The sequence below is a fragment of the Trachypithecus francoisi genome, unplaced genomic scaffold, assembly GCF_009764315.1.
Source record: "Trachypithecus francoisi isolate TF-2019V2 unplaced genomic scaffold, Tfra_2.0 Lachesis_group0, whole genome shotgun sequence".
In the NCBI taxonomy this organism is placed as follows: Eukaryota; Metazoa; Chordata; class Mammalia; order Primates; family Cercopithecidae; genus Trachypithecus; species Trachypithecus francoisi.
In genome coordinates, this window is record NW_022681453.1 from 146,137,894 (window position 1) to 146,154,583 (window position 16,690).

The following is a 16,690-nucleotide window of genomic DNA, read 5'->3' on the forward strand; positions in this document are numbered from 1 at the left end:
CCTTGGCAGTGCTAGGATTACAGACATGAGCCACCGTGCCATGCCTATTTTTCTTAACACCATTTCTAAAATTCCCTCATCTAAAGGAATAGCACAGGATGTTGTGGAGATTTTAAATCCTCTTCAAATGATTTTTAATCACATCTAAACATCTTTCCAAATTTTTTTATGTTTTCAACAATAGTGTTCACACCACAACTTAAGAACTTGAGCAACATTGTTATAAAATTTAAAATATGTTAATATTGGTAATTTAAAAATGGATACTTCAATTACTACCAAATTACTCAGAAAATTCTGATATATGTAGAGCATGAATGATGATGTTGTCTATTTTGAATTTCTGTTTGCCAGAAAGTGTTGTTGCCAAATGACAATACTACAAACACAATTTCAGTTAACTCTACCTGCTCCTTTAAAACAACACAATTCTTAACTACTTTCAAATTTGATACTCAAATATGAGACGTAAATTTTTCAAATTTTTAAAAATTCAGTTATTTCAAAATGCACATAAAATGAATTATACAATAAACCATTTGGTGTCTGAGATTATGTGGCAGGAACTGTGTTGCAGACTCTTCATCCCTGATTATTCCTACTTTAGAGTTAAGGAAGTGAGGCTAATTTGGCTTAAGTAACTGGAAAAGAGTTTAATCTAGGTTTTTGTGGATTCCAGAGTTTATCCCTATTTTGCCAATATTTCTAAATGTAGTCCCATTTTGAGAAAGGTTTGATGGTGATAAAAGCACTGACATTGTTGTTATAGCAATAAAGCTAGGTTGTTGAGAAGAGAGTAGGTGGTGAGGACAGGAAGGCAGTGAGAGCCACCTCTTGGCAGGGCCATTGGTATCAAAAGTTACATGGAGAATAACAGAGTGATTATAGGACTTGGGTTCAAGTGGAAGCTTCTTTACTTTAGAATCAATAGATATCTGGATATGTATAGGTATGTTACTTTACAGACAGAAGGAAACATCTGGAAAGTAATTATTTCATTTTAATAGCAATACAGAAATTTCAACAGTCTAAATGTTTAAACAGATCCTACCATAAAGAATATTGTAAATAAGGCATAGAATGTTGTTTTCTTCTAACCCTGTTGACTCTTTTATTCTTTGTCTAGGGCTACCTTCTTAATAACAATAATAATTATAATAACTGCTTATATTAAAATGGGTAAATTTAATATATTAAAACTTTAAGCAATGTTCTAAGCACTTTTTAAAACTCAAGTCATTTAATTTTTACAGCATCTCTTAAAAATAGGATACCATGGCCGGGCACGGTGGCTCACGCCTGTAATCCTAGCAATTTGGGAGGCTGAGGCGGGTGGATCACCTGAGGTCAGGAGTTGGAGACTAGCCTGGCAAACATGGTGAAACCCCATCTCTACTAAAAATACAAAAATTAGCAGGGAATGGTGGCAGGTGCCTGTAATCCTAGCTACTCGGGAGACTGAGGCAGGAGAATCGCTTGAACCTGGGAGGTGAAGGTTGCAGTGAGCCAAGATTGTGCCATTGCACTCCAGTCTGAGGGAACAAAAGCGAGACTTCGTCTCAAAAAAAAAAAAAAAAACAACAACAACCATTATGGTTCCATATTACAGATGAGGAAACCAAGGTATAGGGAGATTAAATAACTTTCAAATTACTCACCAGCAAAAGTACTCACTTTGTCTTCCCAGGATCCTCATTATAGCCTTTTCTCCTTTCTCTTTGTGTCCTTTTTTTTCTTTTTTTTTCTTTTTTTTCCTTAACCAAAATTTATGTATTCTGTGTCCCCAGGACCTAATAATATAATTAATTGGTTAAACAGAATCATGCCAAATCATTTAGCTTAATGTGTTGCATTTCCAAAATAACATTTATATCAAATAAAACCTTAAGTGTTTTAAATGGAGGCAAGTGAACACTCAACTTCTGTTTGTTTTTTGTTATTACTAAAAATTACTGACTCAAAGAAGAAAATATCATTTAAACACCTCAAACCAAAATTTGTTTAACACAGATGTTGGCTTACAGAATTAGATCGCAACTCGTCTCAGAGATTTTTTAATTAAAAAAAAAAGAAAATATGATAATATATTATAACAATGCATTTTAAAATAATGCATTTATATTATATTCATCTCCATATAATGATGATTTAAGGAAGTAAAGGGAAGATGAACAGTATAGATCAATAAAGATAAAAATGTTAAGCACAAAGAGAAAAAGAGGGAAGATCTAATTTTTTGTTTGCTTCAGCAAATAACTCTTCCTTCAGCCTACAATCTCTTTTAAAAAGATAGTATTTATCCTTTAAGGATAAATAGTATTAAAAAGTATTACAATATTTCATAATAATGTTATTTAATAGCAATATTTAGGTTTTCACTCTCATTCTCTTGCAAGCACACAGTTTCCATTTCTAATATGGCAAGTATTGATAGCTAAATCCCATAAACAAAATTTCTTTGGGGTCCTTGATTCTTAAGAACATAAAATATTCCTGAGGCATGCAATAAGTCAATTCTCCAGATAAACCATTCAAGATAAAGCAGGGGCTGAAAGCTATTCTGATAGAAAGAAGCTGGGAAAGAGAAATACAGTTGGATGATTTATTAAGATTTTTCTTTGAGGCTAGAGGATCATGAGGAAGGCTTGCGTGGAGAAACAGGTTGGGGGTCGGGGGAATAGTTGCTTACCCAATAGTACCCTGATGGCTCTAGTGATATGATAAGAACTTCCCAGAAATACCTAATTTACTCCAAGGGAGCAGTTCACACCTCATTATGGGCCCACAACTGCAAATAAATGTACAGTAATATGAATAACAGTAATATTGCAAAAATATACTGGATAAAAAAGAAACAAATTTGTGCACAGAATTATCCACAACAAAAGCACAACCTTTGCTACTTACTAACATCCCAACCTTTGCTGCTTAGTAACATCCCACAACAACTAATGTACCTACCAGACTTTTTCTAAACATTATTTTTGGCTCATTCACTGATGATTACAGAATGAATCTTCTTGAATGTTTTCTCCTTTCATTGCAATTCTCCATCTCTTGTCAGTGAGTGGGCCCCATTTATTTCTTTTGTGAAATCTCTCAATTCCTCTCTCAGTGCAGATACTTCAGGATCTCCTTACCAACCTACTCTAAAATATGCTTTTCATAAAAGTCATTTTAAATGATTTCCTATTTTCATTCATTCATTGGACAAAATTTATTATCTACCAGTTGTGTTTCAGATATGCCTATAAAAATGATTTTTAGACTCTTGGTTCATGGTAAGAAGCAAGACAAACAGAATCTCTACTCTCACAGAGCTTACATTCTGGTAGAGAGAGACAAATGATAAGTAGGTTGAGACATAAACAAAGTATTTTCACATAATGGTTAAAACCTAGGAAGACAATGAGACTGGGTAAGTTATATAGAATGATAGGCAGTAGTATTTTAGATAAGATGGTGCATTAGTCCATTTTCCCTCTGTCGATAAAGACATACCCAAGACTTGGTAATTTATAAAGAAAAAGAGCCTCAATGGACTCACAGTTCCACATGACTGGGGAGGCCTCCAATCATGGTGGAAGGTGAAAGCCACATCTTACACAGTGGCAGACAAGAGAGAATGAGAGCTAAGTGAAAGGGGAAACCCCTTATAAAATCATCAGATCTCATGAGACTTATTCACCACCATGAGAACAATGTGGGGGGAAACCACCCCCATGATTCAATGATCTCCCACTGGGTCCCTCCCACAACATGTGGAAATTATGGGGGCTGGTATTCAAAATGAGATTTGGGTGGGGACACAGCCAAACCCTATCAGATGATCAGGGAGGGCCTCCATATGGACTTGACATTTAAGGTGAGTCATGAATAATGAAAATGAGAAAGCTATGTTAAGATGAGTGAAATATATTTAACCCAGAGGGCATACAAAGGACTAAGTTTCTAAAGCCTATTCATTTCTCATAGTTTCTAAAAAATGAAGATCATAAAGTAGGTGTGGTTAAAGCATAATGAGACAGAGAAATCTTCATAAAGGATTGAGATGCAGAGAAGGGCAAGGGTAGGTTAGAAAGATGTGTAGGTCATGGAAAGGAGTTTGAATTTTATTCTAAGTTCAACAGGGAGTTACTGAATGTTTTGAAGCAGAGGTGTGTGTGACAATATTTTATTCATATTTATAAAGGACTACCCCAAGGGTTATGAGAAGAATGTGATGTTGGGGCACAGAATAGAAATAGGGAGAATGGTTAGAACTCTCCTCCAAGCAAGTGAGGATAGTGGGTTAGATAAAGTAGTAGATGGAAAGGAGGAGGACTCTTTGGGATATATTTGGGAGGCAGAGCATATCTGTCTTGCAGATGAATTGAATGTAGGGATAAGCAAAATGGAAGAACCCAGCATGATTCCTGTAGTTTTTAGCAAATGAGTCCTAATTTGTCTTGCTTTCAATGATCCTGAGTTCGTCTCTCCACCATGGTACCTTGATTGCAGTAAAGCACATTTCCTCATTATTCTTTCCACACACAATACTCATTCCCATTTCTATCCTTTTGCTCAGACATTTTCTAGACTTTACTCTTCCACATTCTCTAGCCCAGATCATTAGTTGTAACAAATGAGGGTTGCCTCAATAATATCTTGTGTCTTCTAATTGAAATTCCATCTTGTATTATTTGTTGCTTCATATAAGTGAAGTTGTGTCCCCAGGTATATAATTAGAACATTTATAGTAAGCACCATATCTTAACTTCTTTAGGAAGTAGTCTACCATCTAACCACAGATGAAAAAATAAACTCTTGCTGATTAATGATGAATGTGATTGGCCAGGCACGGTAGCTCACGCTTGTAATTCCTGCACTTTGGGAGGCCAAGTTGCGCTGATCACCTGAGATCACAAGTTGGAGACCAGCCTGACCAACATGATGAAATATGTCTCTACTAAAAATACAAAAATTAGCTGGGTGTGGTGGCAGATCCCTGTAATCCCAGCTACTCAGGAGGCTCAGGCAGGAGAATCTCTTGAACCTGGGAGGCAGAGGTTGCAGTGAGCCAAGATTACGCCATTCCACTCCAGTCTGGGCAACAGAGCAAGAGTCCGTCTCGAAAAACAAAACAAAACAAAAATTAATGTAATTTGTGATTAAATATAAAATTCCACTCTTCTACGTGTTATTCTACTTAGCCTTTGACACACCTTTCTTTACCCTACTTCTTGTCCTTCAGGCTCCAGCTCAGCTGTTACTTCCCAGGAATGCCTTCTCTGATGACTCAAGCCAAAATACCACTACTTACGTCCACTGTTTATCATGTTTCCTTGGTATATTATTCTTCATAGCATTTATCCCTAGTCTTGTGTGATCTTATTTACCTGTTTACTTATTATCTGTTTTCCCTACTAGAAAGTTAATGACATAAGAGCAGAACTTGTCTATCTTGTTCACTCTTGGATCTCAGCACTTACAGCAGTACCTGTCTTACAGTATCATATTTTATGTCAAACACTGTCCCAGAGGCTAAGAATAAAGAAATAAACAAAAACAACAAAACTCTTTACCCCCATGAAATTTATATTCCAGGGGGAGATATAGACAATAAGTAAGATTAATAAGTAAACACATAGTCTATTATTTAGTGCTAAGTGCTGGAAGGGGAAAAAAATCGAGCAAGAAAAGGCAGATAGGATCAATGTATTTGTGGAGGAATTGGATAGCTATAGAATCTTAAGATGGCCAAGGAAGTCCTTGATGAGAAGGTGACATTTGAGTCAAAATCTCAAGAACATGTCTTGTCGGGAGCTGGTAAAGACCTTCCAGACAGAGGGAAGAGCAGATGCACATATCCTGAGGCAGGAAACTGCCTGGTACACTCCAGGAATGGCCCAATTTGCTAAGGGTCTGGGAAGGCATAAGCAAGTGGAAAAGAGGTGGGGGATGCAGTCAGAGGGAGAAGATGGCAACAAAGGATCATTTAACATCTCTGAGGCCAGTAGAATGATTTAGGCTTTGGATTTTACTCTTAATAAAATGAGAAGTGACTGGGAGATTTTGAATAGAGAAGAGTCATAAAATGACTTATACTTGAACAGATACATTCCAGTTTCTTTTTCAGAATGGGCTATAAGAAAAACAAGAAAAAAAAAAAAACAGAAACAAAGCGAACAAAGCAATCAATTAAGAGCTATCACCATGACTCAGGTGAGAGACTCTGGTGGCTCCAACTGGAATAGTAGCATCAACATGAGCTGAAGTGATGGTTTCTGGTCCTTGATAAATATTTGTTAAGCTAATGAATAGTAAGGGGTTTCCTACTGAACAGTGATGGTTTATGTTTTATTTAAACATATAATGTAGCCCATTTATAAACTGAACAAAAGATATATACAATGATTTTTGAAATTAGATCAGTAGCTAAATTATTTAAAAGTCAAAAAGTGGTTTCTTAATAAAATTCATAAAACATTTATTGATAGATGGGTTATATTTATTTTTACAAGATGCCCAAATGGATTATTCATCTGATTTATTTATTCTTGAGACCTATATTTCTCTTGAAAGTAATTTTGATAAGATGGTAGCATTTGTAGAAAATTTAAGAATAGCTATGTTTTGGGGGAAAACAAATAAAAAGAGCTTGAGATCTGCCATCATTCTGACCTCTTTGAAAACAATGGAGATGATAAGTCTATCACTTAAAATTCTAAATTAGTAGTTTTATAAAAATGAAAATCCTTTTCTTGTCTGTAGTAGAGTTTCCTTTTTAATTTTTTAAAGTGTTTTCATCTGACACTTTCTAATTACCTCTTTTGGATGAGCGTTAATGTATTTTCACAGTGCTACCTGGCTAGGTGTCATGTTGAGACCCAGACAGTTGAGTTCTACTCTGTTTATCAGTAAAACTAGTTTTGACTGATTCTGCAAATGAAGCGTATGTTCTGAGCCATTCTCAGAAGCCAATTCAGAACATGTGAAATTTCTTCCTCTTTTTTATAGAAATTAATTAGCCTGTCGAAATTGCCTCATTGTTGTGCCTCTTTGAGTGGTTTATATTCAAATCATTTTTTTCAAAACAGAAAATCTGTGATTAGCTGGAGTTAAAAATCTCAACAAGAGATCCCCAAGCTCCAAATCATGTAAATTGTAATATTCATGACAGTTTATAACTTGTTTTCCCCCAATGGGAATACCCTATGTGGTTTATTGCAAGCGATCAAAAGCAGAGCTCTCAAAAATTGCAATATGGTGTTTCACTGGCTCTTGCAAACCTAGTTTAAGCTGATGGGCTGCCAAAAGCCAAAAAGAGACAAAAGAAAACATACTTAATATTTTGGAAACATGTTGCTATGTACAAATCACTCAAAATTCTGTAGACTCAGTGCTTATGTTCTACTTCAGGCAACTTTAGAAATGCTTTAGGATACTGCACACATTGTAACACATTTCACATCACCTAAAACGCACTAGCTTTTGAAATTGGTACACCGATCACATTCTCTTTGGTGCACAAAGGCAATCTTGTTTACATTTCTAACAGATCCTTGGTTACATTCTGTTAGTAAAGACATTGTTATGAACAGCACAGAAAAAGATGTCCTGTGTTTGTCTCTGAATTTTTGTTGTTGAAGATATTGGATTGCCATCTCTAGCACAGTTCATAAACAAACTTGGTGAACATCAAAGGCTATAGCATTACAACCTGCTGAGCCCAGATTACACACCTCGAAAGTAAATGTTACCTCAATGAAAACTCTTCTGAAATTTAAAATCAAATAAAACTCAAAATGTCCAAATGTTTTCTTAAGAACTCAGGCATAGTGTGTGAGAATTTTTTTTTAAATGCTTTTTCAATTATTGGATGATTAACCCTACATTTATTCAATTATGTACAATCTCTAATTTGTTTGGCACAATTTTATTTTTTCTCATGTGCTCTTCACACGTGCAGTCCTGCCACATATACTCTGGCCCTGGATATGGGAAATACTGGATGTACTTGAAAAACAGAACTGCAAATATCTCTTTTACTACATTTAAAACATAGTGCATTATTCACAATAGAATATGGGTAAATCATTCTTGAGTATGTGATTCCAAGATCATAGCTCTACCAGAGGTAGTCACTTACATGCTCATTAGTTGTAACATACACACACACATACTCACAAATATATGTACTGCATAAATCATTGACTAACTTCCAGAGAAAGAAAACATCAAACTAACAAAACTCTGCCAAGAAATGCTGTTTAACAGTATTTATTGGTGCTTCTCAAAAAAATAAAATTCCAAGACATCTTTGTTATGTCCATTTTGTGTTTTTACCAAAAAAACCCACATCTGTAAGAATGAGGATATTTCCTATTGGAGATCTACAAAATCATGTCATATATTATTCTTAACAATATATAGCCAACACAGTTATTTAGGGAGGATTCCAAAAATTTTAAAGAAGCTGAGAGAAAATATCTTAGTCATTAGATTACACAAAGTGATTCCAGTTGGACATCCCTAGTCAACTTTACATAAATCCTCGGTGCTAATTTAAGTCTTCAGTCTCAATCATTGTATATCTCTAGTCATATCTCATCACTTCACTAACTGGCTCCCTCAAGCAGAATCCTTTGCTTCCTCAACTGTGACCTAATAGCACTGTTCACATACCTCCCTCATGACAACTACCAGACTATATTACAAATACACATTATGTGATCTGACTCTTCAGAGAACCTGAACTTGTTGAGGACAGGGTTATATATGTATCATCTTTTATCCCTAGTACCTAGCGTCATTTCTAGTCCATAGCTGATAACTGATATCAGTAAATGCTGAATACATGAATAAACCTTGGCCCAAATATGCTTTCTTAGTATCTCATGAGACACTGATTCCTTGACTTTTACCTTTAAAGAACATAAGCAGAGAACCCAACAGAGCCTGCCATGGGCTTTTGACATATAGAATTTAAGCTAATAAATGAATGTTGTTTTAAGCTGCTGAGCTTGCAAAAATTTGTTATAAAACAGTAAAAAATATATACAGTCATATCAATGGTCAAAGGCATATTTTCAGTGAAACAGCTAAAACATGTTAACGTTTATGGTACAATTTTAAAAAATTATAACTTGTGAAGAATCTTTAAAGTTTGTGATAAATATATTTAAAATCAAATTTAACAATGCTATACTACTATATACCTATTAGAATGGTTAAAATAATAAAAAAGGCTGACAATACCTACTGGGATTCTCATAGTTTGCTGATGTAAATGCAAAATGATACAGCTACTTCAGAGGAGTTTGGTGTTTCTTACGCATTTTAACATATATTTATATAATGCAGAAATATCACTCCTAGGTAGCTATACAAGAGAAAACTTATTTTCACACAAAATTGGTACACTAATGATGAGAGCAGCCTTTTTTTTCTAATCTCCAAAAGCTTGCAACAACCCAAATGTCTTTCAAGTGGTAAATGGATAAACAAATTGTGGTACATTCATCCAGTGGAATAGTACTCAGTGATCCACATAACAATTCAGATGAATCTCAAATGTGTTGTGTTGAATCAAAGTACTCAGTCTTAAAAGGCTTCATACTCTATGATTCCATTTATATTACTGTTTGTATTTTCTATTGCTGCAGACCTAATTACCACAAACTCAACAGCTTAAAACAGCATTCATATATTAGCTCACATTTCTATATGTCAAAAGTCTGGGGTAGGCTGAGTTGGGTTCTCTGCTTAGATTCTTACAAGGTCAAAGTCAATATGTCACTGGGCTGGGCTTTTATCTCAGGCTTCTAGGAGAAGAGGCAACGTTCACCCTCATCCAGGTTCTTGGCAGAAGGCAGTTCCTAATGATTGTAGGACTCAGGTGCTCATTGTCTTGTGGTCGCTCAGCTCCCAGAGGCCACTTTCAGGTCTTTTCCACATGTCCCTCCTTATCTACAAGCCAGCAATGGTACATTGAATCTGCTTCAAATCTCTCACTTCCTTTTCTGTGACCAGTTGTCAAACACTCTATGTTCTTAAGGAACTTGTGTGATTATATCAGGCCCACGTATGTAATGTAGCATAATGACAAGAGTTATTATAACAAGGGACGCATGACATCTTAAAATTGTGCCTACCAAAATAACTTTCTGAAAAAGGCAAAAATATAGGGAAGGAGAATGGATCTGTGGTTACCAATAATTAGATGTAGGAGGAAGGGCTAACTACAAAGGGACAATAAGAGAGAATTTCTTCGAGTGATAGAAATGTTCCGTAACTTGATTTTGGTGGTGCTACAGGACTTTATGCACTTGTCAATACTCCTAGAACTATACATAAAAAAACAGTTTGACTGCTTGATAATTTAAAAATAAGTGGAAACAAAGAAAAAAATGAAATTCAAAAAAGTCTCTAGTAAAACTGAGCTATCTTAAGTAACATCCTAAGTAAATCTAAACCTTGGTTCTTAGTATTCTTGATCATCTCGGGTGCTATCTAAAGGACAGAATAATCTATAATAACATTTTTTATTAGAAAATCTAGACTCAAATTGAAAAGAGTTAGGGTCTTTTATTTGCACATTACCTTTCTTTTCTATCTTTCATTTTTATTGAGAATTTTTATTTCACTTTCAAAGCTTCAAATGAAGCCTTTTCTTAACTATTCCAACCTCTGATTGCTCTCTTCTCTGAACATCAAATAACACTTGCTTTTACATCATCAGGTATTTTTCATACTGCAACTTCTTTTTCCTATTTTGCTTAATTGTGCCTTCCGGGTACAAACTTTGAAGCCACAGTGACTACTCTTCATTTCTAATCTCCATGTCCAATTCAAGTCTTCCATTCTACCGTAGAAATAGCTCCCTCTCATCCTTATTCCTCTCTGTTTTCTCTCACTACACTCATTCACTCAGGAGTTTATTGCTTCTTGATTAGATCGTTGTCTTAAATTCATGTTTACTTTATATTTTCTGTTTTTGATCATTGCATTTATAAATGTTTCACTTTTTCTGCCACCAATTTAATGTTTCCAAGTAACTGTTCCAATCAGTTAATTTTCTTCCTCAGAAATTTCAATACCATCGTCTCATTCTTTCTTTATTGAATAATGTCCAATCTCTTTAATCTTGGTATTAATGACCTGCCTAAGTCTGGCTGAAGTCCTCCTCTTCAGTTTTTTGTTTTCTGATTGATATATAATATATAATAAAAAGTTTTGACCAAAAAGTGGCCCGATATTTTTTCACTGTGTCCATGCTGTTTTCTCAATCTGGTATAATATCTCTGCTATGGAAATCTCCTACCATATTTTCAAGGTCCACATGAGGTAGAACTCCTTCTCAGAAGTCTTTCCTGGTGTCTCACCCCTCTTAGTCAAAAATAAATCTTTCTTCTCAATATTCATGGCATTTTCTTAATTGTCTTAATCACACTCAGCAGATTATATATTGCATTACATTTTTGTGCATGTCTTATTTCTCCTTATTAACCTTGAAGTCCCCAACATTCCTCAGAAATAAAACTAAAAACTTGTTGACTGGATTAATTAAAGTATAAATTTATAGTAATGAATTATTTTATAAGTAGTGTTCTCTTATAGAAGTAGAAAGGATAACCAAACAACTCAAAATAACATGCAAAGTGAGTTAAATTGATAAGAACTGACCAAAAAGAGAGATGAAGCATTGCTTTGTCTCACAGAAAATGGCTTAGTCAGAAATTAAGAAGAGATGGAATATTGTGGAAGAGATGTTGAATATTGTATACCTACATGTGAGTCATAAACAAGGTAGGCCCTCTGACTGGGTAAAGTCCAGGCACAGAAACACAGGGCTGGAGAATAGTATGGTCTTTGTCTCTGAATTTATGTAAAATTAAGAGGAGAACAAATAATGGGGTAATATTGTCTTAACTGAGGAGAGTCTTTATTTAGAAATGTGAATACATATAAATACACTATGTATGGTTATATTTCTTTACCTAATTGGTCTCATTATTTCCCTTAGAAGCTTTCAAACTCAGAGAGGCAAGAGCTTTGGTTTTGTGATAGATGTCTCCAACAGGAAAATGGTAAGTAAGTTAACCTTCTTTAGTTAGTAAGTTAAAAGAAGGTTGGGTAAGTTAATAATCAACTGTCATAGAGGATGTTAAAGTGAGGTTTTACTTCTTTGTTTTAGCCAAGTCCCAAATATAGAGAACAAGTATTAAAAATGCCAAGGAACCCCAAGATAAGAAACAAGACCACTTATGAAAGACTTGAAAAAAAAAAAAAGTTGTTGTATTAGGCCGTTCTTGCATTGCTATAAAGAAATACTTGAGGCTTAATTGGCTCACAGTTCTGCAGGTTTTACAGGAAGTGTGGTGCAGTCATCTCCTTGACTTCTATGGGAGGCCTCAGGAAGCTTGCAGTGATGGCAGAAGGCAAAGGGACATTTGCATTTATAAATGTTTAAAGGCAAAAGCAGCAACAATCAAGAGAGAGTGGGGATGGGGGTGCCACATACTTTTAGATGACCAGATATCATGAGAACTCACTATCATGAAGACAGCACCAAGTCATGGGGTATCCACCCCCATGATCCAAACACCTCCCACCAGGCCCTGCAATGGGGATTACAACTCAACATGAGATTTGGGCAGGGAACAAATACCCAAACTATCTCAGTAGCTAAAAACTAGTTTCCTAATTTTTACCTTAACACTTTCCTTGAGGATATGTAAAGGTTAGAGGAGCAAAGAAAAATGGCTGTTTATGGAGAAGGAATTTCTTTAAATAAAATTATTGAATTTTCCCTTGCCATGGGGAAAGACTGGAGATAGAGGCAATGTGACAGGGCCACTTGGAGAAAGCTTTATATGTGTCTTTCAGAATCAGGTGGCTTTTGATTTGTACTATAAAAATTAAAAGGCTAAAACTACGACCAGAGGTCCCCAAATAACAGGAAGATAGAGAAAATGACATTGAGAATAACCTTTATTTGGTAGAAGCAAAGATGTAAAGATATGAGGTGTCCATGGACAAATGTGGACCATGTGGAAGGAAACTGAACTCAAGCCATCTGGAAAGGACTTTCACAAGAGAGATTCCTGAAGTGATAATGAAGCCTCATCAGTAAGAGTGTATGTGGCCTGGGCTGCCCATGCCCTGAGAATTGAAGTTGTAAGTAACTAGCTAAATAGAAAACCTTACCATGTGAGATCACTGTGTTGGAGGATGTCAACAAGGTTGTCTCCAATAAATCCATAAAATTACTCTCAGGCAGAATCAGAATTAGGAATCTCGGGTGTCCCTTCCTAAGAAGAGCAGCCATTGAATCAAATTTATGTCATCAAATAAGATCTTTAGTTTTTCTAACTTCTTTTCTTCACTCCATCTGTGGAAAGGTTAGCAACCTCATCTAGCAAGAGGAGTACAGGTTAGAAGAGTCAAAAATAAGGAACAAAGATGAAGGCAAACAAAACTTCTCCTCTGTCCTGTGCCTAAAGCAGTTGCCAAGCTGGAAAGGAGGAGAAGCTTTGACTTTATGTGAAGTTCAGAGTACTTTTAAACATTATTCTTTGCATGACATTTTCATAACAGTTATGAAAACTTGTTTTTGCAAATTAACTGTAAAACTCACTATCTAAAAATGACTAGGAAAAATATTACAGTACTCAACTTATATTAATATCAATTCAAGGAGTGGTGAACCCCAGAGAACAGATTTGAATGATGGAGGTTAGGATGGCAGAGAGCGGAGATAACAGGGAGAAGGGAGATACAGTCTGTACCTGCATTTAGGTTTTACCCTGCTGATTCTCCTTCTTTAAAGGTGCTAATTATTTTGCTGGAGATGACAGTGCAACTAATTAGGGGAAAATACAGTAGAGGCAATCATCTATGTGATTTTAAATTGTAATTCATGTTTCCAAATAATTAAATAATTAATTACCAAATAATTATTCTTTTTAATAAAGAATTTTAGTCTAAAGAAAAGGTGTTAAGTACATAGAATCACATTTGGGGAAGCAATAATCATTGCCAGGAGACAATTGGTCTAATGTTCATGCTACATACTACCAGGAAAATTATATAAAAACAACCAGAATTTTTGAAATTGTGGTATACAACATTTACATTTCTTTTTAAAGCAGAAGTAAGAAGTTTAAAATCTAATGATCTTTTTCTACATTCCAGCATCATTTCAGTGATATTTACTTTACCTTCTGCATGCACCTGATGACTTCCTGCTTTCTAATATCCATGTCCCAGAGAAACAAGAAAGGGTCTAGTAAGCCTTTTCATCTTGACTATTCCAATTAGTGGAACAAAGCATTTAAGTCCTTTATCTTTAACACTAAAATTGTGAACTCGCTCTTAATTTTTTTTTTTTTCTTCCAGAAAACAGTTGAAAAGGGAGAAATCATCTGGGGGAGGGTTCAGTAGAACCTTCTTACTGCTCTTGAAACTTAAAAATGCCTAATATTAGTCTTAAAAAAAAACTATTTTTAACACTTTATCCAGGTCAGGGAAACAGAAATTCAGATCCTGCACTTCCCAGTTATAAATCTATCTAATTGGTTTTCAAATGATAATTTCATTTTCTTGTGGTTAGAGATTATGATTTATCTTTTCTCATCACAGATCTTGAAACTTTCTTTGTTCCACAAATATTTATTGACTGATAGCTCTGTTGTAAACATTTTGCCGAACTTTCATATATGTGTTGGGTAGTTAACTAGGTCTGGCACTAAACAGATTGTGGGTAAATAAACAGCATTCGTTTTCTGGTTTTATCTCCTGATCTAGTATAGAACTGACATTACTCTATGACACAAAGATTCTCCAGTGTGCTCAGCCTGATTTCAGGTCACCTTTGATAACTTCAAAGTTGTAGCTATTACTGAAGACTCCATTCAAGGGCAAATACAAGGTGACTTCAGGAATTTAGGGCTGAATTACAATTGACTGTCTAAGAAAGAACTCATACAAGCTTCCATGTTTTTCGAAGATCCTATTATATAATACATTTTTGTTACATTCTAATCTTGAATAAATTACCAAATCCAGATCTAGATTGTTGTTTGGCCTCAGAGAGCTATGAGTGAAGAATTAGGGCTGGAATTGCAACAAAAAGAAAACATGCCTTGTTAAAATTTCCTTTTGTGTGCCTAAAACCTTTTTTGCTATACTATGTTTCCAGTGGGAGTAATTACAATGTGTCTAATGTTATCCTTTAATAAACTTTTTAAATCCTATATAAGAATAAGTCTTTTTATGTTCAGTAAAGCACCTGGCATATTGTGAGCATTTCACAAGTGCTTAATGATGAAACAATGGGAACTAAAAATCTAAACCCTTGTTTCCTGTGGCTACTGTAATCTGAATGGACAAAGGAGGAGGAAAAATCACCCTGGTTATTGTAATATTATAGCTTATTATCCCATACTACACTGTTTTGTTTAGAAAACACTTGGAAGACAATCTACGTTTGAGTATAGAGCAAGTTCATCTTATAAAAGCTCACAAGTGTTTATAATTCTTTTGTTAAATCTTACAGAATATGATAAAGTTTGTAAAGAATGATGGAATATTACATCACAAATTGCACAACCATTAGAATTTAGCTAGTGGATATATAATGAGACTCTAAGAGTATACAAGAAATTAACTTTTATTTAATTATCACAATGTATTTTTAAGAAGCAGATTCAAGAAACCTTGTTGGCAGAATGCTCATCATCAAACAATACACAGAGAGCATCCAATTCAAGTATTTTTCCTTCAAGCAAAAAAAAAAAAAAAAAAAATCTTTTTTTTTTAGTGACACAAATAACTTAGATTTATCCATTCTTAAAGCTGGGAATTATTAGAGACTCTGAAGCTCAATCCTGAAATCTGTCATTATTGATTATTTAACAATGTTGCCATAATAAAGCGTTAAATGCTGATATTAGATATAGAGGTTTTTATTCATATTGTTAAAGACCAGTGCTAGCCAATGGAGCAAATGAAAAAAAAAAAAAAAAAAACCCAAAAAAAAACATAAAACAAAAACCACCCTAGAACAGATAAAACAAAGAGTAGAGGAAAGAGACTGAGAAAGTAATTCAGAAAGAAAAATAAAATTGTCAAAGATATGGCTCCAAAGTCAAAGAGAACTCCTCCACCCCCACCTTAAGAAGATTTCACTTTATCTAAAGAGTAAAGCAAATGGTTTTAGATCCAAGGGTACCTGGTTCAAATCTCAGCAGGGGCAGATTTCTCACAAACTAAAAAGGCACTCTCCCTATTAAAGGAACTGACTTAATACAGCTATATGGACCATTACTGTACAGAATGGGAATTCACACACTATTTTCTAAATGGGGCCTTTTTGTGCATGTACAGTAATTCTTATAGAAGCCTTTTACAAATAAAAAAGGAAAAATTGGGGAAAAATCTAAGAACCCATTATTTGAGCCTTTAATAACTACTGGTGTATTAGAGACAGCCATCTGCAGTAATATAGCAGATCAAGTCTTCCTGGCAATGGTCTGAAAAAGTATTCTAAAGATAAAAGCTTAATTCTTGTACGGATCCCAGATGCCTAGAAAAAGATTAACAAAATATTCCTTAAAGTATGGCCTCAATGTTGGACCTCAAAATGCATGGTCTTCATGGAACTTCACTTAAGCAAGAAGCAGCACTCAAATAGTTCATCATAAGA